This window comes from Nicotiana tomentosiformis, chromosome 7 (assembly GCF_000390325.3).
Source record: "Nicotiana tomentosiformis chromosome 7, ASM39032v3, whole genome shotgun sequence".
Classification (NCBI taxonomy): domain Eukaryota; kingdom Viridiplantae; phylum Streptophyta; class Magnoliopsida; order Solanales; family Solanaceae; genus Nicotiana; species Nicotiana tomentosiformis.
Window position 1 is genome coordinate 14,085,239 of NC_090818.1, and position 12,167 is coordinate 14,097,405.

The window sequence follows — 12,167 nt, forward strand, 5'->3', positions numbered from 1 at the left end:
TTTTTGACACGTGTGCAAAATTTGAAGTCATTTCCGATGGATTTGATACGTTTCGGCACAAGCTATAGAATTTGGAAATTTTGAAAATTTATAAGTTCGATTCGAGGTGCAATTTGTAAGTTCAACATTGTTTGATGTAATTTGAGACCACGAGTAAGTCCGTGTTATTTTACGGGACTTAATTGTATATTCGGATAAGGTCCCGAATGGCTTAGGTGAGTTTTGGACGGGGTGCATATCGATCGAAGCCTTGTTGAAGTTGCTAGCATGTTTGAGTTGCTGGTGCAACCGCTTCTGTGGAAGCTTGGTCACAGAAGCGACTTTGCAGAAGCTAGCAGGCCATCACAGAATTTGACTGGGCACTGCTGGGCAGGAGCCGCAGATGCGGTGGTTTGATCGCAAAAGCAAAAGGGCTGGCCCGAAGCGCAATTTGTCTGTAGAAGTGGAGGTCGCAGGTGCGACAATGCGACTACAAATGCGAAAACGCTAGGCAGAACCCTTTAACTTCGAGGGTTCGATATTTTCACCCGTTTTTTGGATTTCGAAGCTCGGTTTGGACGAATTTTGAGAGGAATTTCACCAAACTGCCTAGGGTAAGTATTCTTGACTCACTTGTGATTATATTTCATGAATTAATCTTCATGTTTCGCGTATGATTATTGAATCTTCAAGAGAAATCGGAGGAAATTTTTATAATTCCACGAAATGAATTTTTGTGTTTTAAATACCGATTCGGAGTCGAATTTGAATGAAATAAGTATGGTTGGACTCGTAATTGAATGAGTTGTGGGATTTTGTGAGTTTCGTCGGGTTCCGAGACGTGGTCCCCACTGTCGACTTTTCGAGGAGAGTTGGAAATTTTTATAAATTGTTAAATTGTAAGCATTGAAATACATTGTGATTAATTTGCACATTGTTTGAATAGATACGGATTGTTTGGATTGAATTGAGGAGATAGGAAGGCGTTTGGAGGTTGATAAGTGCGAAATGGAATTTTCGGAGTATTGTTTATCTTGCTCGGCATTGGATTCAGCTTGTTCGAGGTAAGTAACATTTCTAAACTTGGAGCTGAGGGTATAAGCCCCGAATATACGTGTTATGTGATTTGTTTGGAGGTGACTCACATGCTAGGTGACGGGCGTGTGGACGTGAACCGTATAAATTATGACGTAATTGATTTTGTAGTCAAATAATCTTGGCATTATCCATGCACTTTCATGTGTTAAAGAAATTAAATTGAGAATCATATTAAAAATCATGTTGAGGCTATATGCCGGTATTATTGAGACCCACAGAGGTCGTGTTACTGTTAAATTATTTGTTTAAATCTTAATTTCATACTCAGTCATATTCATCCACTTGTGAGGATATTTATGGGGTCGAGTTGCACGCCGCATCATGCCATATTGGCTTTATATATGTTATTATTATATGGATCGGGGTTGCACGTCACAACATGCCTTATAGGCTTTATTATTATGGTATTGGGTTGCACGCCGCAGCAGGCCAAATTGGCTTATTATAGTGCTTGGGCTGAAGGATCCCCTCCGGAGTCTGCACCCCCCATAGTGAGCGCAATTGATATTTATATTTGGGATGGATCTTCCCAAGGCATGGAGTTTCCTTATTTATTTATATTTTATTTATATTTGGGTTGGATCTGCCATGTACAGTGCCGAGTGACTGAGTGTGATGAATATTGAGCGTGATGAGTGGAAACGCGAGACAGTGAGATTGAGTACTTTGAGAGTGTAAGTATATGAGTTCATCATAGTGTTGCATTGCATTAGACATGCATACTTGATATGTAGGCATAGAGACGTATTTTTCCTCATGCCATCTGATAATGAAATTTCTTATCTGTTGTTAAAGTTTTTGAGAAAAATCATAGATTTCAGACTTACTCATATTTTTGGTGATTTCGGCAAAAGATTTGAGTTTAACTGTTATACTTGAAAAGAAAATATTTATTTTTCCTTAATTGTATACGAGCTGAGCATTTTATTATTGAGTTATTACTGGTGTTACTTTCATTATATTGTTATGCACTATTGATGGTTATTGGTATTGTACGCTGACCTTTGTTTTAGCTCGTCACTACTTTCAATCTAAGGTTAGGTTTGTTCCTTATTGAGTACATGGGGTCGGTTTTACTCATACTACACTTCTGCACCTTGCGTGCAGATTTTGGATGTTGATGTTGTTGTACATGGCAGGAGCTAGCATTGAAGATGTACCTGCGATCCAGTCACAAATGCCTCTTGCTCTTGGTAGCTTTAGAATTTTTAATCTGTTTAGGTATATTTCAAACAGATGACGTATTTTTATTCACACCAGATTTGTAAATTCTAATCTTAGAAGCTCATGATTTGTACTACCAGTCCTTAGAGAGTGTATTCGAGTCAGTTAAATATTAATTAAATTGGATTGTTGTTATTTGGCTTAACTAGTGGGTGAGGTTAGGTGCCATCACGGCTAGTTGGATTTTGGGTTGTGACAAATTGGTATGAGAGATCTAGGTTCATAGGTTCTACAAGTCATGAGCAAGTGTCTGGTAGAGTCTTGTGGATCGGTATGATGACGTCCATACTTATCTTCGAGAGGCTACAAGGTATTTTAGGATAAACTTCCCATCTTTTTTCCTTATCGTACGACATTGATTCGGCTTGAAGAGTACTCTTTGAATTCATTCCACTCACTCGTACGCGTATGTGAATGCTCGGTATCAGTTGTACGTCGATAACTTGTGATTCTAAGAATGAGGTACGAGATGTGTTTTCTGTGTTTTGGCGATGGTCCAACCTGGAGGACTTGAGGCCAGGTTTAGACCGCAGCTTAAGCTCGGTAGTTTCAGTTGTGTGAACTTGTACAATTAGACTCATATGTCTGGTAGTGTCCCTTTGAGTGGAATTTGTGGCCCGATGAGCGGTTGAATGGTTATATGATGAGTATGATGTGACTGCAGGGTGTGTTCAGATGGGTTGAATGTGATGAATAATGTTACTTGTGACCCAAAAGTTTGATGTTGGGTAATTAATTTTTGTCTTGATTTGACGTATAGTCTCGAGTATGAATGTGTTGAAGGATATTTCATGTTGTTTAATTGTTCCTGCGAAATGGTGTAAAGAGATGTATGTTTGAGGCTAAGCAGGCGGGTTATCACCTACGAGGTAAATTACAAAGGTGTGATCTTTATAACGTTGTACTGAGGGTTTCATTTCTACCAATGGGTTATAAGTATTGTGATTTGAGTTTTAATTAGTCAGGAAAGTTGACCTGGCTATCACGAGGATGAAGGCGAGCTCAGCAGATGATTTGAGGTACTATACAGGTTGTGTTGCATGAGCTTGTGAAGAATTTAATTGAATCTCACTGCAGTATGATGGCAATAATATGGTATGGGTATTGTGAATTATTGAATGTTTTGATCTATGGATTTGAGCCAAGTGGGGGAACCTACTATTGAGGATTTGATTTCATGGTTATATGTTAAATTTTAGTTTTGGTCTTAGACATACTTGTGGATCAGTTATAACTGCAGAGGTTGAGATCGGGGATGACTCGAACAAGGAAATTCCTGAGTACGGGTTACATTATACTTCACAAAAATATGAAAATCACAGAATGATTAAGTTGTTATTTGAAGGACGTAGTGCGCACGGAGTATGAATTTGATTTGTGGTGTTAAAGCAGGATTACTTATTTGAGTGTTGTTGTGTTAATGGGACACGTGTCTTTCGACCCGTTTGGGCGGTACAATTTAGATTTAGGCAGAGTGGATGACTCTCGAGAGGGTTCTAAGGGACTCAAAATGTATATGTGGCAATTGAAAAATTTTCGAAATCACATATCGCTAGAATCGGTTATTTACATTGGATGGTGTCGGGACTTGCGGTAATTCTGTATGACTATGGATTTTACATTTTAGTATAAGAAAGGTAAAAGAACAATTTTAAGTTAACATAAGGTCTTTTCAGAATGAGTGTCTCAGTTGTGGTATTTATGAGGGGTAATTATGATGTGGTGAGGCTATACAGACGTTTTGGTAGCAATATTCTTGGGTTTAGTGACCTGCGTGGCTTGGTCGAGTTAGAGGAATTCAGTTATGATAGCTTGGCTATCTGCAAACAGATTTCAAAGTGTTCTTGATGGTTTCTACCATAGTTTGAGCTAGATATTTTCTACCTGTGTGAGGAACATGTTGTGTATTGTGATTTCCTCCTGGATGGGAGAAAATTGAAGGTTTCTAACTGACCAGGTATGTAATTTGACGGTTACCCAGAGTTGATAATGATATTCTTGTGCTTGTCACATGATGGCATGATAGATTTAGTATGTTGTACGGGATTAAGATTTACATGTACAAGGTGGCAGTTCATTCTTAAAGGGAAGGTCATGAATTCTGGATAGAATGGTCAATTTTAGATATTTAGATGAATGTTATAACTGCTCGGTAATCCCTGAGAAGGGTACGCATTTCAGAAGGCGCATTGTGTTTTGACTTACAGATGTTCATCGGTATTGTGGTACTCACCTGGTTGATAGACTGTTGATATTCCAATTATTACTATGTAGCACGGAAGAATTATGGAAGTATTCCCCGTGGGATGATCGTGCATGAAAGATGTGTTAGTCATTCGGGTGCTGGAGTTAGGACCAATTACGGTGATTCATGTGTTCTATGAATTTAGAGACTGGGAGTTCTCAGAAGCATATTGTTTCAGGGTTGCGGCATGTTTAAGGTGAGCATTTTATTTAATCTCAGTGGAGGCACTAGTTGCGTTAATTGTTTGGAATAGCTACGCACTATGAGTGTGTATATATGTGAGGTTTGTGCTCATGTGCGGGCATCGGGGCAAGTATTCATACTCGAAAGAATACTTATGCTATGATATGCCTAGAGTTGACTGTTAAGCATAAGGTTATAATGTTTCTCGTATTCGTACCTTTGTCAAGAACTATCTGGGCTATACTTGAGGTTACAAATAGGCTAATTCCTTGAATAAACTGGGTAGTTACAATTTCTGTGTTAACCTGCCGATTTGAGTTGCTATAGCACACTTTGCACATGCCTACTCTATGGTGGGTTATGTTTACCAGTCCAGGAGCATGTGAATCATATTTCATTTATCATATACATGTGTACTTATTTGATTGCTCTTGTATGATATGCTTGGACTGGAGGCCTGTGACCATGCCAGGCAGATTCTATTATTGGCACGTGAGATGTCTGTGTAGTTGATGTTAATGTGAGATCTAGGAGAGCTGGTTATTGTTATTAGATTCGTGTGTCTTGGTTCTACTATATATGATGAGCTCATAGCATTGCGGTTGTGGTGGTGCTTGTTGATTTTGCAATACGGTTCTCTTCTTTGAAATATTTCCCATTTTTGGGTACACGGATTGCGCAGTTGTGGCTTGAGTTATATTGGCGTGACATGTTTGTGCGATAGTTGTGTTTAATAATATAAGGTCATTGGGGCTAGAATGGGTACTACCAGGTTTGATTACGGTATATTCGGAAGGATAATATTGAAAGTCAGCTTAGAAAGTGAGTATAGTTCTGGTTGGGGCAAGAGGGCTCCATGACTTGTTGATCTGATAAGGGGTCATGAGATTCTGCGTGTTTTTTTCATTATCAGCAGTATACGAAGGTTTTGATATGGGGTTTAATGCTAGTACCGGGTTGGTTTTGAGTGGTTACTGTGATCGAGAATAGTGATGCGAGTATGCGAGTTGTGTAGTATGTTATGTGATTATATTTGGGGTTATGGTTATGCCTTGATACAACTTGTTTAAACTTATACAGTGTGTAGATGTGAGACTCGGGTCTTGTAAGAAATTCTGGATGTTGGAAATTGGGTTCTAAGTTTTACGGACTAAGGTTAAAGTAATGATCTTCAATTATGTGGTGTTGTCATACCTATATTAATAGGGTGGCGTGGGATCACCCTCGGGTATATGCGTGGTAAGGTGGAATAGTGATTTGAAGGTTTAGGAACAACTTTTGGCACGTTCGATGACGAACGTATGTTTAAGTGGGGGAGAATGTAATGACCCGACTTGTCATTTTGAGCATTTACATCCCGTTCAATAATTTGAAGTCTTGAACAGCTTTGTAATGTATATTATGACTTGTGTGAATTGTTGGCTTTGATTTTCGGATGATTCGGGATTAAATTGGAAGAACAATCCTTATTTAGAAGCTTAAATGAAAAGAGCTGACCGAAGTTTGAATTTTGTGGAAACGACTCCAGAATGCAGTTTTGATGGTTCTAATAGCTCTGTATGGTGATTTTGGACTTAGGAGTGTGTCCGAAAATTTATTTGGAAGTCCGTAGTTGATTTTGGCTTGCAATGGCGAAAGTTGGAAATGGAAGGTTTGGAAGTTTGACCGAAAGTTGACTTTATTGATATCGGGGTCGCAATCCAGTTCTGGAAATTTGAACAGCTCCATTATGTCATTTATGATACGTGTGCAAAATTCGAAGTCATTCTCGATGGATTTGATACGTTTCGGCATAAGATATAGAATTTGATAATTTGAAAAATTTATAAGTTCGATTCAAGGTGCAATTTGTAACTTTGACGTTGTTTGATGTAATTTGAGACCTCGAGTAAGTCCGTGTGATGTTATGGGACTTATTGGTATATTCAGACAAGGTCCCGAGTTGCTAGGGTGAGTTTCAGACGGGGTTCGGATAGATCAAAGCCTTGTTGAAGCTGTTGGAATTGTTGAGTTGTTGGTGCAACCGCTTCTGCGGAAGCTTGGTCGCAGAAGCGAGCAACCCATCGTAGAAGCAGAATGGGCACTGCTGGGTAGGATCCGCAGATGCGGAAAAATGCGCGCAGATGCGGTGGTTTTGATCGCAGAAGCGAAAGGGCTGGCCTTCAGGGGTGTGCGCATAAGCGAATGTCGTAGGTGCGACAATGCGACCGCAAATGCGGAAACGCTGGGCAGAACCTTTTAAGTTCGATGGTTCGATATTTTCACTCATTTTTTGGATTTCGAAGCTCGGTTTGGGCGACTTTTGAAAGGAATTTCACCACACTACTTGGGGTAAGTATTCGTGACTCACTTGTGATTATATTTCAAGAATTAATCTTCATTTTTGGCGTATGATTATTGAATCTTCAAGAGAAATCGAAAAAATTTTCTATAATTCCACAAAATAAATTTTTGTGTTTTAAATACCGATTCAGAGTTGGATTTGAATGAAATTAGTATTGTAGGACTCATAATTAAATGGGTTGTCGGATTTTGTGAGTTTCGTCAAGTTTCGAGATGTGGGGCCCACTGTCGACCTTTCGAACGGAGTTGAAATTTTTTATAAATTGTTAAATTATAAGCATTGGAGTGCATTGTGATTAATTTACACGTTGTTTGAATAGATACGGATTGTTTGGCTTGAATTGAGGAGATAGGAAGGCGTTTAGAGGTTGACAAGCGCGGAATAAAAATTTTGGTGTATTGTTTATCTTACTCGGCATTGGATTCGACTTGTTCGAGGTAAGTAACATTTCTAAACTTGGAGCTGAGGGTATAAACTCCAAATATACGTGTTATGTGATTTGTTTGGAGGTGACTCACATGCTAGTTGACGGGCGTGTGGGCGTGCACCATATAAATTATGACGTAATTGATTTCGTGGAATTTTATAATCAAATAATCTTGGCATTATCCATGCACTTTCATGTGTTAAAGAAATTAAGTTGAGAATCATGTTAAAAATCATGCTGAGGCTTTATGTCAGTATTATTGCTGTTAAATTATTTGTTTAAAACTTAATTTCATACTCAGTCATAATCATCCACTTGTGAAGATATTTATAGGATCGAGTTGCACACCGCAGCAGGCCATATTGGCTTTATATATGTTATTATCATATGGATCGGGGCTGCACGGCGCAGCAGACCTTATAGGCTTTTATTATTATCGGATCGGGTTGCACGCCGTACCAGGTCAGATTGGCTTATTATATCTCTTGGGCTGAAGGATCCCCTCCTGAGTCTGCACCCCCTACAGTGAGCGCAATTGATATTTATATTCGGGATGGATCTTCCAGGGTATTGAGTTTCCTTATTTATTTATATTTGGATTGGATCTGCCTTGTACAGTGCCGGGTGACTGAGTGTGCTGAATATTGAGCGTGATGAGTGGAAATGCGAGACAGTGAGATTGAGTAGTATATGAGTTCATCATTGTGCTGCATTGCATTAGACATGCATACTTGATATGTGGGCATAGAGAAGTATTTTTACTCATGCCATCTGATAATGAAATTTCTTATCTGTTGTTAAAGTTTTTGAGAAAAATAATAGATTTCAGACTTACTCATATCTTTGGTGATTTCGGCAAAATATTTGAGTTTAACTGTTTGTAAGCACGTAATTTTTGACCCGCACATTAGAATTATCTTTAATAGTCTTAGTATTTTTAGAATATTTATTGAAGTTTATTTCTATAGGATTTCACTTTATTATTAATTTTAATTCTAGTATTAAAGAACAAAAATTAAAAAATACAAAAAAAATAGTTTCATATAGTTTGCCTTAATTAATTGGAATTAATTTTACATTTAATAGTATATATTAAAATTATTAAGTTTCTTAATTGATGGACCTTGAGAGTTGAAATTTCAATTTTTGAGCACAAATTTGGCCACTAAAGGCCCAAATTTGAGCTCAACTCGCTCAAGCCCATACCCACTCCCCATTTGACCTAACCTAATTCCTACTCTCTACAAAAAAAAATAAAAAATAAAAAAGGGAGCTCACTCCCATTTTTGGGAGAGGCAGGCAGCTGCACAAAAAAAAAAAAGAAAAAAAAAAGGGGAACGGGAGCAGCTTCATGAAAAAAAAACGCAGCTGCTGCTATTGTTAGCACCATTCTCGTTACTAAACCAACTTCAAAAACAACCTCTTTTCTCTCTCCCTAAAAGGCCATGAAAACCAGTGAGTTTCTTCCGCCGGAAAACACCCCGATACACCCCTGAAACATCAGTAAAACTAGCCCAAACCAGCTGTAAAACGCCCATCCAAATAGCCCCAAAACAACTCCGAAAAACAGTCGAGCAACCAAATTCCGTCGAAGATCCGGCGAGGCTGCCGGTATAGTTTCGCGGTCGAGTTAGCTAGGTCGTTGGTAGAGCTTCAGTCAATGTCTCATTCGCTTTCAAATTTGGTTGGCATTTTCATTGTAATCCAACATTAAAGGTTGCTATCAACATGAAAGGAAATTGTCTGCACTAAGGTCCATTTCTCTGCGTCCTTTTCTTTTAGATTCTAAACTAGTGGATGAATATTTTTGTTCCATGTCCCAAATGAAACCTGCTTATATATCTTTGGTACTGGCGTGATATTTTGAGTTATTAGTTTCATGTTTGCATAATGGATAAATGGATGCTCTGTTCCTTAGGCCATTAGTGATTTTCGATTTCTTTGTATTTTTTTGTTCACTTCCATTTTTTAAATTGAAATTTTGTGTCGTTTATTGTTGCATATTTCATGTCCCAATAGTTTCAAGTGCCAGTGAATATTAAGATTCCATATTTATTTTATTAGTTCATTCTTATTGTTTTCCTTGAGAAAAGATGCACAAATCTTTATGTGTTTGTCACGCCTCTAGCTATTTTGCTTAGTGCTCTTATGTGTTCAAGCTCTATTCAATTGTTTTGACATGCCGTTATTTTGTATTTGATTAAGCTTGCCTTGTAGCTAAATTGGGGGTTGATTTAGTGATTGTGGAAGTGTAAACAGATCTTTGTCCTCAACAGAGTGGGTTGTAGGGTACTTTTAAGAAAATAACAGATTTGAGCTTAAGGATACTGTTTGGTCATGAAAGCATTTGGGATAAAGGGATAAATGTTAAGGCCTAGCGTGATCACAAATCATATTAGTTAGTACATTCCTTATAAATTACTATAGTAGATTATCCAAATCCTTCTAGCTTAGCAAGATAATTGAACTTGCTAATAAATCCAATAGCTAATCTTACACTTCTTCCACAAAGAATTTTCCATACTTCCCGTGGCTTCACAATGATCTCAAAGTAATTAGGCAAAATAATTCAAATACGCTAGTTGCTTTAGGCACACCTAAATAAATTATCGTGGTTATGGGTTCGGTTTTCGTGGCATAGCTATGATACGTAATCCCAATTCGAGTGCGCGCTTACGTGACTTGACCACAACTTCAAATAATTAAAATAAACATGTTGTGAATCACGGGTACGTTTCACGTGGCGTGATTTGCGATGTGTAAAAAAAATAACAAGTGTGCGACATCGTGACTTGTTCAAATAATTTCCATACAACAACAACAATAACCCAGTAAAATCCACTAATGGGGTCTGGGGAGGATAGTGTGTACGCATACCTTACCCCTACCCCGAAGGAGTAGAGAGGTTGTTTCTGAAAGACCCTCTTCTAAAAAAAAAAAAAAAAAGACAAAAGGGCAAAAAGAGAGACAATATTAGTATCACAACAACAATCATAGGATAAATAGGAACACCATGAAATCCAGAAGAAAGATGCAAAGTAAAGGGAGACAATATTAGTAAATATTAGTATCACCACAACAGTCATAAGAAAAATAGAAACACCATGAAATCTAGAAGAAAGATGTAAAGCAAAAGCGATAGCTAGTAAACAGGACCTGCACTGAAAAGCGAAATAGTAAGCCACAACATTCCCACTAGTTATCTTAGACAAAAATCCTACATGGCTAGTCCCACCATGTTACGAAGTAAGACACGACTCAACTACCTCCTAACCTACAACCCTAATACTCGACCTCCACATCATCCTATCAAGTGTCATGTCCTCGGAAATCTGGAGCCTCGCCATATCCTGCCTGATCACCTCTCCCTAATACTTTTTAGGCCGCCCTCTACCTCTTCTCGTGCCCTTCGTAACCAGCTACTCACACCTCCGTACCGGAGCATCTGGGCTTCTCCTCTGAAAGCGGTAATGCACAATAGGTTTCAAATACATATTGAATCAGATAATTAGGCCAATTATTAACATTTGAGCGACCTTGCTAAAACCACAGAACTCGGGAGTGCCTCACACCTTCTCCCAGGTTAACAGAATTTCTTACCCGGTCTTCTGTGTTCGCAGACCATAAATAAGAGTCAATTTCCTCGATTTGGGATTTAAAATAAATCGGTGACTTGGGACACCATAAATTATTCCAAGTAGCGATTCTGAATTTAATAAATAATTTTATTTCGATTAATGTCACTTTAATTGAAAAAACTCTCATATCCCCCTCAGAAAAAAGGAGGTGTGATAGCTGTTATACTTGAAAAGAAAATGTTTATTTTTCCGAAATTGTATACGAGCTGAGCATTTTATTTATTGAGTTATTTCTGGTGTTACTTTCATTATATTGTTATGCATTGTTGCTGGTTATTGGTGTTGTATGCTGACTTTTGTTTTAGCTCGTCACTACTTTCAATCTAAGGTTAGGTTTGTTACTTATTGAGTACATGTAGTCGGTTGTACTCATACTACACTTATGTACCTTGCGTGCAAATTTTGGATGTTGGTGTTGTACATGGCGGGAGCAAGCATTGAAGATGTACCTGCGATCCAGTCACAAATGTCTCTTGTTCTTGGTAGCTTTAAAAATTTTAATCTGTTCAGGTATATTTCAAACAAATGATGTATTTTTATTCACACCAGATTTGTAAATTCTAATCTTAAAAACTCATGAGTTGTACTACCAATCTTTGGGGAGTGTATTAGAGTCAGTTAAATATTAATCAAATCGAATTGTTGTTATTTGGCTTACCTAGCGGGTGAGGTTAGGTGCCATCGCGGCTAGTTGGATTTAGGGTCGTGACAAACTATAACAACTCTGGGATGCCCTCGTCCTCTACCACGAGCTGGAGCCCTCCCTCTGCCTCGGCCTCTAGCAACAGGGGGAGCAACTCCTCCATGATCGGGTACATCTGTCGCGTGCGTTCTCACCATCTGTGAGAGAATAAAAGAATGACACTTAGCATAACATCAACTGCACGGTAGGAGATGAAGAAAAAAGTAGTTTCCTAACACCCTATAGCCTCTCAAAGATAAGTACGGACGTCTCCGGACCGATCCGCAATATTTTATTAGGCCTGCTCATAACTTGTGAGACATACATGAACCTAGTGCTCTGATACC

General features: G+C 38.4%; 1 long non-coding RNA gene across 1 annotated transcript; it reads left to right on the forward strand.

Annotated features, from left to right (window-relative positions):
- Window positions 1–8,757: 8,757 nt before the first annotated feature.
- LOC138896431 (uncharacterized) lies at window positions 8,758–11,786 on the forward strand. Its single transcript, XR_011409528.1, has 2 exons — window positions 8,758–9,253; window positions 11,498–11,786. It is a non-coding gene; the product is annotated as an uncharacterized lncRNA (long non-coding RNA).
- The last annotated feature ends 381 nt before the right edge of the window (window positions 11,787–12,167 follow it).